This window comes from Pseudopipra pipra, chromosome 4 (genome assembly GCF_036250125.1).
Source record: "Pseudopipra pipra isolate bDixPip1 chromosome 4, bDixPip1.hap1, whole genome shotgun sequence".
Lineage (NCBI taxonomy): Eukaryota > Metazoa > Chordata > Aves > Passeriformes > Pipridae > Pseudopipra > Pseudopipra pipra.
This window is the reverse complement of record NC_087552.1, coordinates 3,710,744-3,732,401: the sequence shown is the minus strand read 5'-3', so window position 1 is coordinate 3,732,401 and position 21,658 is coordinate 3,710,744. Positions and strand designations below refer to the sequence as shown.

The window sequence follows — 21,658 nt, the reverse complement described above, 5'->3', positions numbered from 1 at the left end:
CTGAATGCATCTGTAATTTAAAACATCTCTGTGTAGATAATGTTTTTCATATAAGTAGATCAATATATCCTGCATTATTGGGGGAGGATACCAGCTGACATGACCTGAGCTTACTTTCTGTGTCACTAAAAGCAGCCAGACAAAGAAAGCTCTATTACCCACTAAAGGAACAAATCTTGTTCAATTTGTTCTAAGTGCAGTCTATTATATAAACCACATAAAATGTCAATATGACTTTCTCACAAAACAAGGAGTACATCACTTTATGTTTGGAATGATCAGTACAGCACTTTTTGAAGCACAAATATGGGCACGGATGCTTAATATGAAGATATTTTATATATTTTCTTGTACATCATTTAGGGTGATGGCAGGATGGTGAGTGTTAACTAGGACAATTAAAATTAGTTGTGTGGATATTCCTCTTATAAATTAGATATAATCTGGAACATTATACCTCCACTAAGTCTTTGTTATTAGAATGATTTTTGAAGGGAACAATGATTCAGGTTTGTAAACCTAAGTTCACTGAAGGCAGAAAAAAGGAAAGGATATGAGTGACAGCTCCATACTGCCTGCAGCCATCCAGTGGCAGGAATGTACTGAAGGAAAGGAAGGGGGAAGCAGCAAAGTGAATTATAACACACAGACATCTGGAGAAAATGCCAGTGGTGCTGACTGGGACAGCGACGGCCTGGGAAAGCTGCTGTGGTGGCTCAGGGCAGAAAGGAACAGGGAAAAATAAGAAAGGTGAGGATTACCAGAAATAAAGGGTTTACTCTAAAGCTAAGGGAGTTTGGTGATACCACCCCTGCCCCTTGAATGACCACACTGTGTTCCAGGACAGGATTTCAAGCCACCCCCAAAAGTAAGGTACAGACTCTTTTCTTCCAAACTAACTCTGCTTGCAGTCGGTCGTATTTGAATTCCGCCCATGGAATTCATTAGGCTGTATTGATTTATTGATACAAGAACCTGATCTCATTTGCATGTGTAAATTAGCAGGAAGAACATTTTCCATTACTTTGCTGTACGGCTGGAATGACTGTTTACTTAATTCCCTCCAGCACAACACTCTGATTTTGCAAGATGCATTTGCAACCAAGGGTGTCATCCTGGATTTAGTTACATGTTGCATATGCTTTATAAAAAGAGGAAAGCAGTGCAAATTTTAAAGTCTGGGAATTACAATTTGCTACCAGTCACAAGGCTTTCTAAACAGAATGCATCAATCCTTTGGAACACTTGAGTTTTTCCTCCATAGAAGTACTAGAAAAAGCTTATTGGAATCTATAATTTCTCTTAAGAAGGAAGTGTTTTCTATCATTTTTGATACAATTTGCTTTAAATTGTCCTATACACATCTCGGTTTCAGTAGTTTGTTTACCTCTCTGGGGGAGTTGGGAGACAAAACTTGCTTGAATAGGAAATAATACATCTATTTTACTAGCCTTTTTTTTTGGTAAAGAAATAGAAATTTATTTCTTGATTCGTTCCATTCAGTTTGAATTGAGTCCAAATGAAAAGTTATAATTTCATACAGAGAATTCACACAGGGAATGTCAGAGGACCTGCATCAAATCAACATGTCAGATCTAAAGTTTATGGCACCATGAACAACAATCAAGACACCAAATAATTCAGGTGGTCTGCACTTAAGGATTAAAGATGAAATAACAGAGTTATTGATGCACGGTATCACATCATGCAAAGTCACCTTGTTAGCAGAGGGCTGGAAGGTGACTAGAAAGACTTTTAAAAATAAGTTTATGCAAAATTTCTCCTAAATTACTAACAACTTATTCTGAAATCTGCTCCAGGGAAATTATTGGAAACTATAAAAAAACCCCACCCAGAATTATCAAAGCCACAATAAGTAGGATCTATTACAGAGGAATCAACACAGCTCAAAAAAAGGCAAGGCGTGTGTCAAAAATCCATTGACTACATTTGTAGTCAATAATAAGAGATAATAAGCTGTGTGAGAGGTGAGGTTAATACAACATACATGGATTTCCAAAAAGCCTTCTGCAAGAATGTTTTCCAAGTGTTTTCCTAGAGGCTGAGCAGTTGTGAGAAGGAAGGACCTCACACGAATAAAATAGCTGATTAAAAAGGAAGATACTGAAGGTTAGTGTAAAAGCCATTTCTCTCCCAGAAGAGAGATACTCAGCAGAGTCTTACAGGATTTATGAGAGACCCTGGTGCTCAGCATGTTTTCAAGTTATCTGGGAAAAGGAGCAGAGAGAGTGATGACAAACTTTCAGGATGCTACTGTCATTCATGGTGGTAAAGATAGGAACTGACTGTGAAGAAGTGCAGCAAAACCTTTCAGCCAAGGAAGAGAGTGAGATAATGGCAGATGAAATTCAGGAAGGATAGTTGTAAAATGATGCACAGGGGAAAAAATAATTTTAGCTCCACAGTGATAAGCCAACCACTAATATGTAGGAGCAGGATGTTAAGGTCAGGGTAGATAGCGCTGTGAAAACATAAATCCAATCCCCAGGAGTGCAAAACCAGAGATGGGGACATTAGCAATTACTAAGAAAGGAACAGAAAAGCAAACAAAAATATCATTAGCTCAGCGTGCAAATCCACCATACTGCTGCATCCTTAAACCTGGCTGCAGTTGTGGTTCTTCCCTGGCAGTGAGGATGATTCAGGATAGAGGATGGCTCCCGCGAAAGGACCCACTGGCCACACCAGCTCTTCCTGAACCTCAAGCAAATTGGTTATTAACAGCTGTCCTTTCACTGCTGCTGTCAACTAGGGAAAATTAGGGAAACGTGAGAACAGTTTGGATGGTCGTTCGCTGCAGTGAGGAGTCTTCTGATTTTGATAAAGAAAAAAGCAGCAGCTTTTAAACCTGTAAGGATTTAATGTGTAAAACTTATATGTGGATTCCATTAGTGGTAGCAAACAAGAGAGAATGACTGAGTAAATTACTGTAGTTCACTAAAGAGATACTGGAGGAAAAAAAAGTCAAACCAACCACACTTTATAATCTTTTTTCAACCTAGTTAAAAGGATATTGATTTATGGGAAATCACATTTAGAAATTACTAGTAATCTAACATTTTAGTTCCCTTAGCTTATATTGGTTAACCTTTGAAGTGGAAGGAGAAATTATTCTTCTGACCTACAGGGCATAACTATAAAGAATTTAAGCAGGAAATCAGAAGAGCAGAAATCAGGAACTAGTTGGATTTAGTACTGCTGGGAATGAATCAATACAGTACAGCAGCACAAAGATATTCAGTCTCAAGAAAATAAATGTTAGGGAATTAAAGTTAACCATCAGCTTGGAACAGGAATTTCTTTTAGTCATAAGAACTGGTAAAGTGGAACAGAACAATGCAGATGACAATGTAATCCCATTTAGAGTGGTGTCACTCAAAAGCACAACTAACTTGTGCTGAAAAAGACATTATGGAAGAAGAAATAATGCAAAGAATAAGCAAATTAGACGGGCAAGTCAGACCTAAAGGCTTTAAGATCACAGCAGGAAAGGTACAATAATATCTAGTGCTTTAGAGAAAAGAAGGCTGCTTTTGTTTTGGTTTGTTTGTTTTGATTTGTGAGATAGGGCACTGATACATTGAGTTTTTCTCCCATGCTCTTGTGATATACTGCCATCGTGCCTTCTGGGGGTTTTCTCCTAAGTTTTATATCTTGCATGTTTTTGAAGGCTGTGCTGTGATCAGGGCTGGGGAAAAGAAATGAGAAGATGTTCTGGGGCTCTCACAGACCAGCAATTTTTTGCATGGACTAGCAAATTCAGGTCCCTCCATTATATTCTTCTCTCATTTTCTTAGAAATGTTAGGTATTACTATGTTAGATTGTTACAACAGTATCCAGTTTACAGCTGGGAAAATAGCATATAACATGAATAATGAAGCAGCAGGAGAAGACAAAACAACACAAACACAAGGAAAAGAGTGTTAAGGACAGCTTAAATTGATTTCCTGGGTTCAGTGGAGTACTTTCTCCTGAGAAGATTGTTCATTCCCAGAGTAACAACAGCCTAACTTTTTGTTAAATCTATTCTCTCTTCTTTCTGTTGTCATTCCATTGCTTTTCCCCACATGCATCATAAAAGCAGCAAGTTTTGTCACGGGAAAAAACCACTATCAAGGATTCTCAAGAAAATGAGAATTCTTTTCCCTTTTAACCTAAACAGCTACTTCTTGATGAAAGAAAAGTATAAATGCATATTACAGAGATACCCCATATTTTAAACCCCCCCAAATTAAAGTGCTAATATAAATCAACTGTTTTAATAGAAGCAAATAGCTGCAGTGGCAATTTATTACAGAAAACCCCAATAAATTGAAATCCATGTGCAATAGTGGTTTTTTTAATAAGACAGTAGAGTAACAAAAGTAATAACTAAGCTGAGGAAAGCTAGAGATTCAAATCAGCGTGAGAAGAGAGAATAGGTACACCATGAAAAAGTGTGAGAAGGAAATGAAGCATCACTCAGATAACTGAAGTTTGATGTTCTAAGCTTCAACAATCAATGTCACCTTCAGTCCACTGATCAACCATACACATACACACACAGAGAGAAGCACTCTAGTAAATTATACATATATTTTTCATTAACCTACTTCTCTTCCATCCCATTAAAGTGACTACTTTCCCCTCTGGTCCCCCCTGGCTGGGTCTAATAGTGTCTCTGCCTTCTGTGGAGGTGATAATTAAATCCACTAAATAAGTGGCAAGTAGGTGAGAAAGCAACTATTTAAGCTTATTCAAAAGGGAGTGGCTCAATTAACACTTAGTTTAGGAGCTTTTAAAATTTTATCATAACTTGAACCCAACCCCAAGCTCTCAGATCCCTCCATCCAGACCGGTTGGTTTGGTTCTTCCTTTCAGATGTCAGACAGGAACCTCTACTTAGAAACAGGGAGGTCAAACAAAGAAGCTCAAAGATCTGAATAAAGGTCTGTTGGCATCAAAAGAAGAGAAGTGATTTAATGGCTAAAAGAAAAGAAAAAAAGAAAAAGTGATGGCAGGTGAGTTCTGAGCTTGCATCTGGCTGAGTAAGATAGATCTTGAACTAATCAGAGCATTTCTCTCCGTTTTCCCAGTCCTGAAATAAGAGCAATTGTCTTATCCTTGGATAAAAATGATTGACCTGGTTTGATCCAGACCTTAAAAGGAGCCGTGACACTCAAATACCTCGGATGAAAGAGTTACAAATACCTTCACAGTGCCTGTGTTCAGGTACCTGGGATTATTAACAGGGGTGGAAATACAAATTTTATAGATACAACTCTACCTACTAGGAAGCCCCGAGAGCATTTGAGAGCATAGTCTGGTGCAAAGTAACATTGATTTACCTCCCCCCCAACAAAAATAAACTGACGGAACAGGATTTGTAATTAAAATTGACCTTACTACTCTTTCTTACCCTTGGAATAACTCCAGAAAAATCCACTTTTGTGAAGGAGATAAGAGCACATTTCAATTTATAGTGCATAAGCAACACCAGTGAACTGCATATTCTGAATACAAGAGGAGGGGGAAAAAACAGGTTTCAGTACAAAAGATAAAGTAATTAAATTTTAAAAAAACCCAGCTATTTTCCAGGGCCATCATCAGGGATTTGCATGCATTACCACTGAACAAGTGTGGAGACACACAGGCAGAAACTGAGGTTTATTGGTCTAGTCTGCTCTGGTCTCATCCCAGCTACAATAAATTACTCTGCTACTGATAAGAAGCAGGTATTAACCAAACAGCAACACAGTTCTCTAAACCCTTCAATTATTCTGACTTGGCAACTTCAAAAAAAGATCACAAACAGCAAAGAATTATTATTCAAATCTTAATCATTAGAATTTACAGGGAACAGCCCAATATTGCTATCAAAATATTGCAAATATGGATAGCGTGCAGTTTTTAATCTCCTTAGGTTCACTTCTGCTTAAATTGTTGGATGACACACATAAAAAGGGTGACTAAAATCTTTTCAGGAATATATCTCCTCTAAGCTGGAATGGTTGTAGCTAATCCTCCCATGAGTAAGACTAAAGATGCAGGACTGTTAACACAAACCTGAAATTCCAGAGGTTCTAATCATGTTTTTTATAAAGGAGCATTTCTAGACAGGGAAAAAAAAAAAAGAAGAGAGGGAGAGATGGAGAGAGAAAAAGCAAGGGATATTTTTCTGCTCTGTGCTTGCCATTTGGAAAGCAAGGTCTCTAGCTAAATTCCAGTAGTTTGGAAAGCTGAATGTAGCTAATTGAACTTCAGTAGGAATTCCTGAGACTTTATTTACAGCTGTGATGCAGCTGAATGACCTGGACACAACTTTTGCCGTTGCTTTTCCCAAACAATTAAGGGTCCCATTTCTAACAGGGTGGGCACAGACTGTTGTTTGCCATTACAAAATTGAAAGGGTAGCCAGTATGAAGAGCACTAATTCTCTCACAGATGTGGCAGTGATATTTCATCCAATATTAGAGCACCATTTTCAGAGCAGTTAATAGGGCTGGAAGCAGTCCCTGCCCCAACAAAGCTTATCTGCATTAACAGAGACCAACATGCCAGTGGAATATTGCATTCCCTTAACTAGGAGTTCTTGCAGTTCTTCAGATACTATCTGGAAATTAAAAAGCAAGTTTTCAGATATTGGTACACCTAAGTATAGCAAAGTAGGCTAATTTATACTACAGATCTTCTGATAATGCTTCTCAGTATCACATTCACTTAAAAATAGTTATAAAAATGTTCTAAAAAAACCCCAAAACTGCTTGTAGTGATTAATACTTCCCTTCTGGTTCATTTTAATCAAAGGGTCATTAATTATAACTGAGTTACTTTTATCACCTGAAGCCTGACACTCCATCTTTGGCCTGATATCCAGCATATTAAAAGTTGGTACAGCTATCTTAAATACTGTTCAAATTATGAATATTGGGCAGATAAATTTTATTCCATTATATAATGGATTATGTTACCTTATCCATTTTACTATTCAAGAATTTCACTGCCTTGCTCCATTTATTTGTCTTATATTCTTCTCAGTATGTTCTCTCAGGAAAGGTGGTTAAATAGAGAAAGCAAATTACATTGGTTTCTTCAAAGCTGTAAATTCTTGAATTCATTTAGTCATCCATGATCTTTATATGTAGAAATTATTATAATCTACTGCCATGAGATACAATTTTCAGATCAAAGACTAATCACAGTTTTCGACATCCTGTTGTTAAAGAACTTACAGTTTTATGATGCATGTTGTCAATCTGGCATTTTATGTGTAAGAGCCAAATTTCTAATAAAACTAAAAAAGACACAAAAGTTCATGTTTAAATCAATGCCATTGGGAAAAGTGAAAACAGTGTGGAATTCCTGCAGTTTTTGCAGTGTGTTAAAAACATGTTAGCCTTTTTTGAATTGGGAAATTCAGATTCAAATTCAAATAAGAAATTCAGGAGTCCTACAATTACAAAGACTTGGAATGAATAGATAGTGGTGATTAAACCAGAAAATGCTTCTAGTGCTTCTGTCTATGGTTTTCTATATATTTCAAGAGTGAATAAAAAAAAAATCAGAAAGAAATAATACAAAATGGATAAAGAGTGACTTATTCTTTGGTTAGTAAGGCATGGAAAGAACAGGGTTGTAAGAGTAGTCTTGGCTTCCCTTACAAAGGAGAGTTTACATAAATTTTACTGGAGACAGTTGTACAAAAACCTGCAGGGGGAAAACTAGACAGTGGCTAAACTGTGTAAAGTGCTGGAAGAGGACTTCCAAACACCAATCAATACTGAAAGCAAAGATCTGCAAGCATTTTTACTAATCAGTAAATCAGTTAAAAACACTCCTCCCCCCCCCCCTTTAATGAAGCTAGTCAACATTGAGTGAATTCACACTTACATAATGATTCCTAAAACTGTTGGTTTATTCCACGTTTAGAAAATGCAACAGTATTCAGCCAGGCTACAGAGAGTATGATGGAGCAGGTTCTGAAGTGAATAGTTCTGTCTCTAACCCCTCTCCACCCTCCACATAAAGACAGTCATCATCAAGTCCAACAGATTAGAAAACACTTTCCTAAAACTCCTAGTCCAGAAACTAATTTTTTTCTTTCACACTCTGCTAAACTCATCCAATAACAAACGGAAACAACTCATCCCACAATATTCTCACCCAACAGAAGGCTTTAAAAACAGCAAATACAATATAAAGAAATTGAAGTGAGGAAGTAGACAAGAGCTAAACAAACAAATCCAGCATTGGACCACCTCTGTATTATGCAGAGGATATAATTGAGCCTGGCTCTTCAGATAAGCTCTTTTTCAAAGCTCATTCTGATTATCCAATTGGACCTTTTTCCATTGTGGCAGAGTTGCCTACCAATTTCCAAAATGAATGGTTGAGTTGCATTTCTTTTATTAAACACACAGAGATCCTCCTTTGCTTACTGCATTGGATAAGGGGAGAAACACTTTGTCTGGAGGATAAGGAGAACAAGAGAATGAAGGGGAAGTTCATGTGGCAGGAGTGAAAGGTAAAGATGGAAGGAGGAAGTGATGGTTTGAAAACTGCCTTCTCCTTGAGGAAACTCTGCAGTTACACTCAGGTAACAACACCTCTGCCACAGACATAAATATACTTTTCCAGAGTAGAAAAAGATGAACACACCCTCAAAAAAAAAAAAAAATCTGCTTGAAAGCAGCCAGAGATTTTCCTGATTATTCATGTGCCACAAAGGGTATTCTAATGATAGTTGACTCCTGCAGAAGAACCCACTCGTTCATCAATTTAGAGTTTCAGGAGGAAATATTCTTGGTAGACACAGTGTACTAATTACCATATAATTTTATACCTGTCATTGACTTCAAATGACACATACATTTATTTAATTTACTTTTAATCAGAATTTCCCTAGGAGATGTGTTTGCATACTCAGGGTGTAATTCTCAAGTTCGAGGCCTGAAATCTTGTGTGTCACTGAGCTGGGTCTCCATTCCTTGTTAACTAGAGTTCATCTCTCTCTAGAAGGTTATGATAAGACTTAAAAGCACATCAAATACATTGGCAGAGAACAGTTTATAATGCAAATAACTTTTAAAATGCTTGAAAAAGTAATTTCTCACCATCAGTTCTTCTAGTTTATAAAATTTAAGAGATTACACTGCTTAGAACTTGTTTCAGAGTTGATGCAAGTCACTACTGAATCTTGGGTTGAAAATATGCAACCAAGTTTTTTTTTCCTGCTGAATTCCAGTTCTCTAACAGCAAATACCACTGCAGAAATCTAAAGCTGCTTCATCTTCATATTTGGATATGCTCTACTGCAATAAAAAAAGCTTCTGGCAATGTTAAACATCCCATTGCTGAAGCACTGTGTAATTCAGATGAAGGTTCTGCCACTGTACTCAGAATATACCATTCAACATCATAGAACACTGGATTGGCTTAAACAGTGCTTAAACATATTTTAAAAAATTCAGATGACCATTTTTCTTGTGAACGAGGTTTGATACTGATATTCACAGACTTTGTCATTTCATTTTTATGTCATCGTACCATTTTCCAAAGTGAACTCAGCATCATTAGGTCATACCCAAGACAAGGAACTTCTATTTTAGCAAAAAAGAAAAAAGTATAATAATTTTAGAATAACTGCAACTATTACACTTTGCTAGAATTTCCTTGTGAGGAAATTCATTGCACATTCAAATGCAATATTTTAATATGGAATTATACATTAATATTTCATTGCATATATATGCATTTTGTGATTAACTAATAAATAATATTTAATTTCTGCTGCAAGCCATTCTGAGCACTGCAGTGAATATGGATTGCAGAAAGGGCTCTCTACAAGAAAAATAATGCCATAGAAGCTGTTAAAAAGGATCTCTTTCAAGGTTCCCATATCGAAAGCAGTGCCAGGTAATTAAAGTCTGTTAGTTTTTGTCTTCACTCACAAGTAACAGCACCATAAACTGGGTTCTTAATAAATGACACCAAGAGCTGCCAGACTGCTGTAGAACTCACCCCATTAACGTGCAGTGAAATGGGCATTTAGGCTGAGCTTCACATGGCAATGAGAGCAGTTGCAGTTCAATTTGCCTTCAGAGGCTTGACTCAAAGCTCAGCTTAGACCTAAGGCAGGATTTTGCATCAAAGATCTGGGGATTTGGGCTTTTTTTTTTTCCTTTTTTTTTTTGTTTTTTCTCCCCTCACAGCCAAGTTAGTGCCTGTGGTATGGAGTTCCCCTTGCCAGGACAATCAGAGGAGGTGGCTGTCAGGGGCTGTTGCTGCATCTCCTTTGTCACTCTCTGTGGAGCTGCAAAAATATCTCGAGGACATTTTTTTTTTGATTCACTGTCTGACAGGTTTGAAAAAAATGTAGAATGAGATGCCCAGTAATTTTAAGGCAGCATTTTTATAGGTTGTAAATAGGTTTTGTCTTGGATTGCTCAAAATGCTGTCTGCCTGCCCAGGTCAGGAATGTCTGTGGCAGCTGCAGGCTCTGAGTTCTCCTGGAGACCTCACTTCAGCCTCCCAACCAGGAATTCTGCCAGCTTATTTCCAGACACACTGCCTGAACTGCTGCTCCCCAACAGTCACTTCTCATGCCCATAACAAAACTCAGGGTGTAAAAAGAAGATGGTAATGTATTTTCCTTTTAATTACATTTCAGAAAAATCTCTATTGTACAGGCTTGTAGCAATGTGACTCAACCTTCTCTTTTCTAAGAGGATCACTAACATAGGAATATTACTTTCACAAACAAGTAGTAGTAGAGTATTTTATTTTGGACAGTTCTCACTGTTATAAGTTCATTCCTTTTTCCTCTCCATTCTTCTCATTCTTTAGTAATATACTTCATAATTTTGACAGCACCATAAAGCCAGGTAATAGTCACAAGGATAACACTCTCAAAATGTGACATTAAAAAAAAACCAAAACAAACCACAACAAAAAAACCCACAAAACCAAAACAGGACAACCACTACACTAGCAGGAAAAACCTTCCTTCCAGAGCCAGAGATGTAACTTTGATGGAAAGTGGAAGAAAAATGTTTTCATGAGAGAACCCATCTTACAAAAAGAGCAATATCCAAGAAAACTGTGACATAGTTCATAAATCCTTACAACTCACTTTCTTCTTATATCTTTAAGAAGGAAAATCCCATTACAATCAAAACACTTGTCTGATGTGCCCAGAGTAATAACTGGAGTTATTACTGGAGCTACCATAGTGGGTCTTGTAGCAGACACTTCAAAGTTTTAATCTAAATTCTGCTTTGGAATTGCATAAATTACAGTTATAGAAATGTATCTTTCAATTGGGTCTGAAAATACACAAAGATTTTTGGAGAAGGATTTAACCCTTTTTGTTTTTAGCTCAATGTCATTTCCACCTCTGTTGTGTGAAGGTTGAAGATTACCTGTGTAGTTTCTAATTTCAAAATGACAACTTTCTAATTTACAGCCTGTTGAAAATATTTTTCTACCAAGAACGAACAAGAGTGTTTTTAATAGAAGGTCATACATATATATATTTATATATATACATATGGTTGAGCATCTGGACATGTGACAAAATTGAGCTGCCTGGTTTCCTTCACAGTTTTTAACATACTCTCACTATCCCACAACATGCAGGTCTGTTGAATCAGCATATTCATTCTAGTAAAAAAAGGCTACTCCAATGCCAGCCTTCCAGGCATTGAGTGATTTGTGGCTGGTTTTTGACACTTGGGAGTTTTCAGCTCCTTTGGAAGCTGGGAGAGCTCTCACCCAAAGCTTGTTGCCAAAGGGGAGACTTACCAAGTACTTGGAAAAAATATGAGTTACTAAGTAGAAAGAAACCACATGTAGCTCAGGAAATCTAATCTGAAAATAGATGGAAAGGCAAGGATATGAGAGGAAGTGTCACACATACCTGCCCTTCACTGTGCTGTGCATCTGCCTGGGGACAACATGCACCTTTGTTCTAACTCCCTGGGATCACGTTCAGGCTCTACTTGATAATCAGTTGGTTGGAAGGAACTTCAGAGGAGGAAAAAAAAATAAAAAAAAAAAATCAGTCAAATGTTTTACCTACCTCATCTAATTTTATTTTCTAGTGAATTCATTATTTTTAAAAAATACTAAGTATGGTAACAAAGCAGATAGGGGCAAAGAAACCAAATTACTCCTTTGGATAGCTGAAAGCTACTTTCTGATAAAACCCCTGGTTATGCTTTCTAAATTACCCTTGGATTATGTCAGAGATGAAGGAAGACAAGAATAGGTGTAATAGTTACAAAAAAAGAACTATACTGTCACTATTGACATCTGTAACTTTCTGGTTTCAGTAACTGGAAAAATTTGCTTGGTTTAATATGACAACTCCAACTTAATAAGAGTTTTACAAAGAATAAGTAAGATCCCAACACTCCTCAAATCTAACTCTTCTTGGAAATCTCCAGTAGAGGTCAAAGCAGGAGAAAGATGTTGTTGGGATTAGAAGGCACCTCTGAGGATAATACAGCCCAAAACCCTACTCAGAGCCACCTAGAGCTGGTGACTCAGGGCCATATCCAGTTTGAATGACAGATAATGGCTCCAAAGTCTCTCTGAGCAACCTGATCCAGTGTTTGACCACACACACAAGAAAGCCTCCACTTCTCACTTATGTTTAAATGCCATTTTCTGTATCACACTTTGTGCCCATTGCCTCTTGCCCTGTCACTGGGCACCACTGAGAAAAGCCAGGCTCCATCTTTCTATGCACACAGGTATTGATATTTTGGTAATGCAAGCAGGTATCTTCTAGGGTGGGCCATATGGAATGTTCTGGCAATAAGGTCTGCCCCCAGCACTCTCTTCACAAAGCTGAATAATCCCAGCATGCCAGTTTTCCTCATTTCCCATCTGCTTCACCCCCCTCATGATTTTTAGTGGTCCCCCCACTGCTAATTGGAGAGAAACAGTAGAGCAAATTTCCAGTAAGTTAATTCTCTATGAAAGGCTAAAGGGAAAGAGCTCTCCAGTCACAGAAAGAGCAGCATGCAGACTTAATACAAGTGTCCAAGGAGGCAATGAAGGAAAAATCTAGGACACTTCCTTTCATGTACAGTAGAGGGGCATTTTAAGAATTTGGAATATGAATGAGAACAACATGGCAGAGGTCCCCACTGCACTGAAATCCAGAGACACAGAGAAAGAGCCTTTATGAATGGTTGAGTAACAGTGTGCAGAGAAAGGATGATCTTTCTTGGAGACCAGGGAAATATTTTGGCATACAAATGAGCCCACTGAGCAGTGGGCTCCACTTAAAACAGTAGGGAATGTGCCTGACTGGCACTTAGAAACTACAGGGGATGGAGGAACAAGCTCTGTGGGATTAAGCAGCTATTAAAGGTGAAATACATCCCGAAAAATAAAAGGAGAGGAAAGAAAAGAGTCAAATACAGAAATACTAGATATGCACAATTGTCTTTAGAAACATGATAACAGTGTGAACCAAAATGAATGCCAGGTTTTAAATGAATATATTAATGTGGCTTCCCTTGTTATGGAAGTAACAACATGCAGGGTGTTGTTATACCACAATACATGTGCTAATGGATTGTAAATAAAAGTCCAAAAACTTTTGGATCTCTTTAGTAAGTCACATCTATGAGGTATTTCAAGATGTGACTACAAAAAAAGCCACTATGTAATAGTAATGATGAAATACTTATTCAGTATCTGCTCATGAGGAAAGGAAGACTCTGGAAGAGTTCAAAAGTGAGGGAGAAAATTAAACTCAATGAAAAGAACAAACAAAAAGATAAAGCAAGACATCACAGTTTAAAATAGACCTGAAACAGGTTAATTACCACTTTGTAGAAACTGGGCAAAAAACACAGCTTTCAAATGAAGTGATTTCTCCATGATGTTAGAATTTTAGTGAGAGAAGTTAAAAGCATAGTGCTTTGTCATTTCTAGTGACTCGTACATAGTGTTCAGTGCTTGACACAAGCAACTGTCAGTCCACCCCTATGGCTCCACGAAAGTTTAACAAAGAAACTACTAGTTTCAATTAAAAAAGGAAGATACAAGGATGAATAATTTTATTTCAGTATATTATACTTAATTAATATCAATAAACTTTTTTAGCACTTGCAAGTAATGACATAACTACACCTGTCACCAAAATTGTGATCAGTGTGTGATCAGGGATGAACATTCTTATGAGCAACAGAAAGCTCCATCACAGATCTAAACCTCTTTCAGTATTTATTAACCTCAGCTCATCCTGTAGTCCTGATGCATTTCATATAAAAACACAGTTCTTCAAAGTTTAACAAAATATTATTTTGCTTAAATAAATATTTCTCATGCAAGAGTCACAATAATGACCCAAATGTGTCCCAGAAGTGGAGAGAGGAAATTGTAATACAGAAGTGCTGTTCATTTTTAAAGAGCACTTCTGTTCCACTGCAGAGAAGTTCCCACTGATCCCTGTGAACACATTTGTAGCAAATGAACTAGTTTTCAAAAATTAGAATTATTTGAAAGTGGAACAGCTGCAGGCATGAATACTCAGATACAGAAGACAATGGCAGATTTGCATTTATCTCAAATGTATTTTATCTGAAGTCTGACTGCAATGAAAAGCACTATGCTTTGCAAAAACTTTTGGAGCTATTGGCTCTAATCCAACCTCATAGTCAAACAGAGCTGGCAGAGGTCTTCCCATCTGTTTACAGTCTTTTGCCCCTCATGGATGAGATTAAAAAGAATCCACAGTGCAAAAAGTGGCTTTTCCCACGTATGTAACACACAGGTTATCATCTTTAAATGGCAAAAGCTTCCTCTTTAATCCATGTTGCCATCTGGTGTATCAGGTAGCAACACACAATTTAGTTTTTTCTTGCTGTGCAAACTCCCATTTCTCTTTTTATGAACGCCTCTGGGCAAAGTTAAAACAAGTGCTTGCATTGCATGGCTCTTCACAGGAACAAACTGCCAGCCATCATCATGCTCTCCCTGTAAGCATTTCAGTTTTGTTTCAGAAAGTAGCAGATCTCACATGGACTCTCCTCCAGTGCCAGGACACAAGGCCAACAAAGAACTCAGGACAAATAGTGAGTTCATACCTGTGTGGAGATGAGGAAAACTGTCCAGTGGCTCTTCCTTTTGTAGGTCAGCCAGAGCACAACCAGCAAGACCTGAGCAATCAGTTCATTAGTAGCTCTCAGCTAGAATATTCCACTTTTGATTGAACTGCTGGAAAACAACAGCAGAATATTGGGAAAATCAGATGAAAAATTAAAACTACGCTCAGTAAAATTTAAAAATCATGAAGGTTATAACTTCTCTAGAACAACGTTTCAGTGCATGGTGATTGGCAGGACCCAGTGGAAAACAAATTTATATCACTTCTTAGCTTAAAATAAAAAAAAAAAGGCATCAAGGGAAAACTGAATAATTACATTTCTTTGAGGAAAATGTCACTAAGAATCACACTTAAGCCCTGGTATTTTACAGATGCATTTTGTGAGACAGAATTGATTGAAACAAAACACCCAGGGTGTGATCTGCAGCAAGTGATCACCTTAAAAACTGAAAAGGCACAGTGTGGTTCTTGACTTCCCACTGTTCTCAAGGTTAAACTGTTCAAGTAAGCTAGTTACTATGACTATCAAAAGTTATTAAGAATTAGTATGCAATTGCTTTGAAAAAGTTATGCAGATGGATAGACCTTGGTTATTTATAAATTTATTTTTTGGAAGATACACCAGCACTGTAGAAGAAGGAAGGTGGCAACACTGCTGGAGGAAATACAGCTACAGCTTCCCTGAACACCAGGCTGTGCTATCTGCAGCCAGGCTGGGGAACACCAGAAACAGAGGGAATGAAAGCTCTAAATATCCCACTGATGCTGCTTTAGTGTGCAGGACAGTCTTGTCAACTAGACAAACATTTTTAATGGAATCAGTAGTTTTCCTGTTCCCCTTCTCTCCAGCTCTGGTTCCCACTACATCTTCTGCTCTCGGGATATTAATACCTCTTCCCCTTTTTTCATTTGCTTAAAAATACAAAGAAATTGCACAGCGAGCCCTCAGCCCACGGGGCTGTTGCCGGTGTGGGGACTTGAGACAATGAACTATTTTGCATCTTGTATTCTGTGAGAACTTGGCAAAGCAAAGGGCTTTCACCTCTGCCTAACCCCTTTGACAACACCGAGCTGGGAAGCGAGCGAGCACAGCCCCACTGCTGCTCCAACAGTCGTGAGCAAAGTGATGGCCCTGCTGGAGGGTGGGGAAGTGTTAATTGGCAAATTAAGGCGGCGCTGCACTGAGGCGTTGAGGATAAATTGCTGCACTGAATATGCATTTTCAGGGCTTATCGGGAAATGGAGTGGAAGATGTGTAAAAGGCAGCTCCACGCACTGCTGGGGAGGGGGGAGTTACCCAATTTATTTTCTGGTGTGTCTACAGCAGTCTCTCAGCTCTCGGAGAGCTGTTTGTACTTTCAGGGATATTGTTTAATTAAAGAAGAAACTTCATCTGTGAAAGGTTATCTAATTCCCTCCACGAAACTGTTAAGTTTAAAAGGCCAGGGATGGGTAGAACAACCAGAATTATGTACTAAATGCTGCTTAAGTTTAAGGCCATTTACATACCTGACTCTGCATAGAATACAAATTATAAAGAATTAGACTAACAGTGAAGGCTGTTGTCTAAGCCAAATATAAAGACTGACTACTGCATTTTTCAATAACGAGTATGTAGTATTGACTGTTGTCCTAGATTGCCTGAGAAATCTTTAATTTAGATTTCATTCTGGCACTCGTAATGATTCCTATGTCCTTGTTCATGATCAGTAATCTACATTTCTAGCCACAGAAGTCAAGCTGTCATCACTGCAGTGTTTTACACTGGACTTTATGGTATTGCACTGCTGCTGGCAGCTTTGCTCCTGGAGGAAAAGTAGATTAAAAAAGCCCAGTTCCCTTCTTACTTCAGCAGGTTTTGGCCCCCGTTGCTGCATCCCCTGTCCCACATGTGCCCCTTTTCCCTCTAGGCCAAAATGCAGGTCCCAGCTGTACCCTTTCCTGTCTTCTCCCTTTGCTGCACTTTTGCCAGTTCATCTTCAATATGAAAAAGGTCATTTACATGTGGATAAAAGCACTGCATTTTGACAGTGTACCTATGGAATACTATTGAACTTTAGACCCGTGAAGTTCAAGTCAGGCATATGCACAGTACTAACCAACAGAATTCCCCAGCCTCCGCCAAAAAAACAGATCAAAGCTCTTTAGTACCAGTTATTCAAGAAAATCTAGCATGAATTATTCAATAAAGAAGTGCATTTTTCCACATGAATGAAACATTCTGTTCTGTGACTCTGTGATACTCAACTCTGATATTAAGCAACTCTCTTCATAAAAAATTTGGCATATCTTTTCCTTTTAAATTGCATTCAGATTTAGTTGGATGAATTTGTTCATAATTTTAATTTTCTGCCTTTAGATTATTTCCATTTTCAGATAACAAGTTGCATTCTGTGCAAATTTAAAATGCAGTTTGGTAGTATTCTGTGACAAAGGCAGCCTGCTAGACTAGAGTTCCAGTATTCGGTATAATTCGGAAAGAAGCCCAGTTTCCCATCAAATTCAAACATGGATCAGTGATAACCAGTTTCTCACACTTTCTTGCCCTGATTGAAATCAGAGCTGTGACTCAACAAAGAAGTCTTCCAGATATGAACTGGAATCCAAGGCACAGGAGTGCTTTGGAAGCTACTGCTGGAAGCTGAAGTTGCTCTGCTGTTTCACAAAGAGCAGGTTTATCTGGGAGATTTAATGAAGTTGAAAGTCTGACATTTTCTAATATTGACTACTGTCAATAGCGGCTGTCCTTAGCTCTGATGACAATTGCCACATGTTACATAGAGAAATTCTATAAAGGTCACTGCAATGTGGAAATCAGAGGCTGGGGAACATTTGCTGGTTTCACTTTAAGTGGTGTAAAGTTTTCATCCTTTGCATTTTCTAAAACACCAGACAAGTGTGCTTTTCTCATTCTGTCTCAACATTAGAAGTCTCTGAACACACAAGTGATGGCAAATAATTTTCAGATGTACAAAATAAATGCCAATTAAATAAGGTATATATAGGGTATGACTCAGGCAGAGAATGCTCAATAATATGCCCTGTATAGAGCTGGAGAGTTCGTATTACTCTTATAGCTTTTAATACTCTTATAGAATATTACTCTTATAGCTTTTAATAATGGCATATGCCAAGTGTTCTAAAAGTGTTAAATATTTTACTTACCATTATTTGGAGAAGAACTGCCAGAAACTTAAAAAGCCTAAAATTCTTTACATGAAGCAATATCAGAACAATTAGATAATATTAGGTTTTGCTAGAAGCAATTTCTCACTCATCCTTGCTCAACAACAAAAAAAATTTTAATATTTGCTTTTATTTAAACAAAAATGGATTTAAGGACAGATGTAGAACTGTACCATTCAGGATGTGGGAAAAGTAGAGGACTGGGGTTATGAAGGACACAAACCAGAGCTGCAGCTGGAATGGGGCTACAGAGTGGCTGCCAAGGGAAGGGACAGCCTAGATATGTAGTATATTTAGCCTTCATTCTAAATTAACAATTTAAAATTTATCATTATGTTAGAAGACATTATAAAAAGGTTTTCTTACTTGAAGGTGAGCTGCCAAAACAGATGTTGTAGAATTAGAGGAAAGGAAAGGAGCATGATCCAAACTGGACATTACACTGCTATCTCCATCAGTGAATATCAACCCTTGGTGATATTCCCCAGTTCCCTCCTGGGATTTGCTTCGTTTCAGGAACCTTATTTGAACATTTATCACACCTTTAGCTTTTCTCCCCGTTGTTTCCACAGTAACACACCTAACATTCAGTGCCATTCTCCTTTTAAGCACTTGAGCTTCATCATCTCTCAGCATTCAAAAGGCTTTGCAGGAGTATTTTCCATACATCCATCTCATTAGTTTGTTTTTTAAGCTATATCTATACATGAATACACACATGAAGCACAATCAACTTGTAAGAATTTTGTGACTTTCATATTCTGTGAAAAAAAAAAAATCCTAAAAACTTCATATGGATATTAGGGGGTAAAAAAAATATTACTCCACAATTCAAATACACGTGTAAATGCCAGATCTCAAGTTGATCCCCTTGTAGCCCACCTGTGCAGCCACAAGTAGCCAAAAACTGTCAGAAAGTGGAACTGGCAGTTGATGGGACTCATTGAGATGCTCTTGGCACAGCAGGAAATTCCAGCCCAGCCTGTTCCACCCAGTGCCCTACTTCAGCTCCATGCCCAGTGACACAGCAGTGGTAAGGAAGGCACTTCCAGCCCTCAGATCCACATTAAGAGAGCTACCAATCAATTATTTGCTGAACAGAGGCAAACAAAAAGGCTTTCACTACACTTGCACAGTACTCATCAAAGCCTCGGCTGTTAAGGCAGCTCAAAGACTTGGGAAACAAAACACTTCCACCTTATCCCAAGTTTTTTCACAAAGCTACCTTTTGTAGCTTAATTCTGTTTTAAGGGTAGCAAATCCTGTAAATCATTTGCAATTGCATTTTGAAATTATCTTGCTAAGAACACTAAACCAGAATATGGAATGTAATTAATGGCTTGTTTCATTAATGTGCAGACACTGAAAACAAGAAATAATTACTCCACAAAAAGACAACTTTTCTTGAACTTTTGAGTGTAAGTCCAAGCACAAAAAAGCCAGATGTTCTGCTATTTTTTTTTCCTCTTTTAAAACAGTACTGTATATTTTTGGCATTTTTTTTTTAAATTGAACTTATTGTCTTTATTACACCTACTGCAAAGTCAGCACTTCCAATCATTACTGCAGCATTAAATCCTTCATTTTAGATACTCTACAGGAACAGTATATTTGCTGCAGCCTGGATGTCTTTTGCCTCTTGGAAAGCAACGGTCCAGAGAGGTTATCCAAGTTACCTGACTGGGAAAAGCCCAGAGCATCCTGGTCTGATCTCAGAGCTGCCCCTGCTGTGAGCAGGAGGCCAAGCTCAAGATCTCTCCAGATCCCTTCCACCCTGAATTAACTCCTATTTAGTAAAAGAAACATTTCATTTCCCTTCTGGTTTCCATTTGGCTGTGGACTGTGAGAAACTGGGGACATGCAAATAGTGCATCAAACGCTTTGCAGATGGGAACAAAACTCTCTGGTGGATTCTGACAAGGAAAACATTCATGCAAACTTCACAAACAACCCTCAAGCCTACAAGAGAACACAAACATTTAGATATTTTCTCCATAAATTAGAAAATAATCTACTCTGAAAGCATCATATCAATTTTACTGACAACACAAATGGAAGAAAATGAGACATAGTCCATCCTTTGAACACTTTTTTGGGATGGTAAAAAGTCCCTAAACTGGAGATGTTAGGCCATGTGTGGCACAGAGAACAACATAGACAAAATAACTCCTTTTCCCTGTCTTAGCTTTGTTGAAGCTTTACCTTTTCTCACTTGTGTTCATCTATAACCATTTAAGACTATTATTTTCTGAGTCTGTTTTTTTTTTTAAAAAGAAAATTACGTCCCAGTTCTTGACTGTTAGAAGAAACAGGATAGTCATTTGTCAAATGCTGATTCTTTCTGGTTCTTCTGGCATAACATCTATGGATAAATGCCAACAGAAGGAACAGAACAGGCAAAACCACTTTTTGACTTCCTACATATATAACTTATTATTTAGGATACGAAACATCCAACAAATTTTTTCTTTTCCATGGGTATTTTTCTTTCCTTCCTTCCACAAAGACATGCATAAGTCCTCTCTAGTAGGAGCAAAGAATGAGGCTGATGATCTGCAGAGCCAGCAAACATCTCCAGATGGGGGGGAAAGAGTGGGTTGATTTTGTTTTATATAACTCTGTGGATCACAGAGGATAAAAACAGCTTTTATTTTACCCCTGTGGAATCCCAGCACTCTGAACTAGAAAGCCAACCTTTTAAAGAGTGTATATTTAGGCCTCCTAATGCATTGTGTTTTTCCCATCTGTTCCTCCCCTGCCTCTTGATTTGATGGCTCAGAGATCCATCCTGCCCTTCCAAACCAATTTGTATCCAGTGCTCTCTAAGGTGGAGATCATTAAACACATTTGGGGAACTCCCTCCATTCAGAAGAATTAAACTAAGCTGGACCATCTTCAGGAACTGAATTTCCAAGCGTGTCAGGGTATACACTGCTCGACTCACATGAGGCTGTTGGATTTATGCTTTACTTCTGAATCATTGATTAGCTGGAACAATTATGAAAACCCTTTGGCTTGCAGGAAAGGCTGATCCCAGACAAAGCACTGGGAATCCAATCCCGACCCACTGAAGGCATGGAATGCATAAGTATATGGAAGTTGATGCTTTTAAAATGCATGGCATTTGGTCAGAAGAGAATTACATATCACTTCTCATAAGAATCAGCCTTACTTTCAAAGCTGCCAGTGACTGTTGTGATTACAGGCACTACTCACATTTGAGAACTGGATCACACTCATTTCAGCACCTCAATGAATTTTTACCACCTTCAATTTGCAAGAGCCACATTTCCAAGTAGCCTGAGATGTGTGTACACAGCCATTTCAATATATGCATTTTTAATTGG

The 21,658-nt window shown here is 38.0% G+C and overlaps 1 long non-coding RNA gene across 1 annotated transcript in view; it reads right to left on the bottom strand.

Moving 5' to 3' along the window:
- Window positions 1-11,648: 11,648 nt before the first annotated feature.
- Window positions 11,649-21,658, bottom strand: part of LOC135412650 (uncharacterized) — a 98,175-nt gene continuing 88,165 nt past the window's right edge. Inside the window, exons 12-13 of the long non-coding RNA XR_010429831.1 lie at window positions 15,106-15,235; window positions 11,649-12,025 (exon numbers count right to left, since the gene is read on the bottom strand). This is a non-coding gene — a long non-coding RNA (uncharacterized LOC135412650). The remainder of the gene's footprint in view (window positions 12,026-15,105; window positions 15,236-21,658) is intronic.